At 39.0% G+C, this 3,008-nt stretch overlaps 1 pseudogene; it reads right to left on the reverse strand.

Annotated features, from left to right (window-relative positions):
* Nucleotides 1–687: 687 nt before the first annotated feature.
* LOC110285994 lies at nt 688–2,030 on the reverse strand (annotated as a pseudogene).
* Nucleotides 2,031–3,008: the final 978 nt, after the last annotated feature.

Genomic DNA, 3,008 nt, shown 5'->3' on the forward strand with positions numbered 1-3,008 from the left:
TACCCAGAAAATTATCCAACATGGAATAAGGACACATGCTCCACTATGTTCATAGCAGCCTTATTTATAATAGCCAGAAGCTGGAAAGAACCCAGATATCCCTCAACAGAGGAATGGATACAGAAAATGTGGTACATTTATACAACGGAGTACTACTTAGCTATTAAAAACAATGAATTTACGAAATTCTTAGGCGAGTAGATGGAGCTTTTTTCACCTTTAATAATATAGATAATTCCTTTCATTTTTAGCCAACAGCAGTAGGAGACAAAAATGTGAACAAGATTTTATTTAATGACTAGCAATAAGGGACACCTTGGAAAATGCTTCCAGTTCTATCAGACTGGTCAATTCAGGAGGTTTTACTATATCAGTGCAAAACTATTTTCAGCCTGCAAACATCCTCTGTATAGTCCATTCATCAGTCTCCACACATAAAAAGTGGAAAAGTTTCAAAAATCAATTATCATAAATACCTCTGAATAGAATAATGAAAGCTGACATCACTTATGAAGTCACTAAAGCAATAATTCTCCAAGACTCAATAACCCAAGTTCCTATGTCCTGACATAGAACAACCATTGGTTCATATTATTATTATTTTCTAAACCAAAGCCTTTTTTAAACTTTGTGGATTTTGTAATATGTCATTCATGCACACATGGTGGTAGATTGTGGAGAAATCTCTCAGAAAGGTGCATATTTGTGACCTTGGTAACAGGAAGTCCACTGCTGCAACCTCCTCAGACTATAAATCGAGAGATTCAAAATGGGAATCACCACAGGGCAGAAAATGAAAGCGACTCTGTCAAAAGTGGAGGAGCTGCCAGAACTGGAACTCAGATAGACAAACTTGATGTATAGAAGAGGGAAGCAGCTGTCAGGTATGACGCATAGGTGTTGAAGACTTTAGACCTGCCTTTATTTTATGTGACATGTGTAGGGGGTGGTTCCAATGTGCTGATTGGGAATCTGCCTGTGAATTCTGGAAGTCCTGTTCCCTAAGTGGTTCTTGATTGACCAATAAAGATGTTAGAGGTTAATAGTTGGGCGGAAGAGGCAGAACTCCAGGTTCCTGTAGGCAGGCTAGCAGGCACAGGAGGAAGGAAGATGTCGGAGTGCTTCAGAAGGAGAGAGAGACACCAGCCATGTGAGATCGCAGGTGGAAGGGCTATTGGCCACTTCCCTAATTGGGCCTAGGGTAGCAGGGGTGGGGATGGAGTGGAGAGATTAGAAACACAACTAAGTTGAGAGCAGATTTAGGGTGCTGAGCAGAAGAAGGTAACCAGGCAACTAAAGTTGGGGGCAGATTTTGAAGTGTTAAGCTGGGAATGAAAAGAAGGGTGCACTAGCCAAGGAAGGATTAGAAGGGCCCAACCACATAGCTAAAAGCATATAAAAAGTAAGCTAATGTGTACGTGTTTTTCATCCAAGGATCCAAGGGAACTCGAGTGGGCCTTGTATTGTAGTCCAACCCAAGCTAAGAGTGGGGTAGTAGAAACTCTACACTACAGATATGGCTACATAGTCATATGCTATCACAATAAGTAAGGCATTCACTATTCTAAACAACCTTGTAAATATGGCAAGCAGAAACTGTACAAAGAATTTGTCAGTGTAGGACAGATTTAACAGCTGGGGTGTGTCACAGAAGAAATGTCTGTTGATGTTAAGTCCACAGAAGTGGAGCTGCAACAAGGTACAAATCTGAGGTAAAAAAGATGAGTTTGTAGTCACATAAGATTCTACCATCACCCAAGCACAGAGGGTGGGTAACATGATTGGCGATAGAGCAGTAGGTTTGCAAATGATAGCATACTTGTCATAGGCATGGCTCTCACAAGGAAAGATTCACTCAGAACCCTAGTGAAAAAGATAAAATATTATACCATGTAGCCCACAAAGCTGATAGTTTGCTTTCCTTGGAAGAATTTGGAAAGCATAATTCGATAGTTGAGCTGATGTAGTGGATTTCTTTGAAGGATATATCACTAGAAAGAAATACTAGGTGTGTGGAGGTGTAAATTCATCCCCCAAGAGGAACTCTCAATTCTGAATATCTATACTCTAAATGCAAGGGCAGCCACATTAATTAAAGAAACTTTAGTAAAGCTCAAAGAATACATTGCACCTCACACACTAACAGTGGGAGACTTCAACACACCAGTTTCATCAATGGACAGATCCTGGAAACAGAAACTAAACAGGGACACAGTGAAACTAACAGAAGTTATGAAACAAATGGATTTAACAGATATCTACAAAATATTTTATCCTAAAACAAATGGATATACCTTCTTCTCAGCACCTCATAGTACCTTCTCCAAAACTGATGATATATTTGGTCACAAAACAGGCGTCAACAAATATAAAAAAATATTGAAATTGTCCCGTGCATCCTTTCAGATTACCATGGACTAAGGTAGATCTGCAATAACAACATAAATAATAGAAAACCAACATTCACATGGAAAATGAACAACACTCTCCTCAATGATAACTTGGTCAAGGAAGAAATAAAGAATGAAATTAAAGACTTTTAAAAATTTAATGAAAATGAAGCCACAACATACCGAAACTTATGGGACACAATGAAAGCATTCCTAAGAAGAAAACTCATAGCTGTGAGTGCCACCAAAAAGAAATTAGACAGAGCACACACTAGCAGTCTGACAGCACAACTAGAGGCTCTAGAACTAAAGAAAGCACATTCACCCAAGAGGAGTAGATGGCAGGAAATAATCAAACTCAGGGGTGAAATCAACCAAGTGGAAACAAAAGAACTATTCAAAGAATCAACCAAACCAGGAGCTGGTTCTTTGAGAAAATCAACAATATAGATAAACCCTTAGTCACACTCAATAGAGGGCATAGGGACAGCATCCTAATTAACAAAATCAGAAATAAAAAGGGAGACATAACAACAGATCCTGAAGAAATCCAAAACACCATCAGATCCTTCTACAAAGGATGTACTCTACAAAGCTGGAAAACCTGGATGAAATGGA

Source organism: Mus caroli, chromosome 19, assembly GCF_900094665.2.
Source record: "Mus caroli chromosome 19, CAROLI_EIJ_v1.1, whole genome shotgun sequence".
Lineage (NCBI taxonomy): Eukaryota > Metazoa > Chordata > Mammalia > Rodentia > Muridae > Mus > Mus caroli.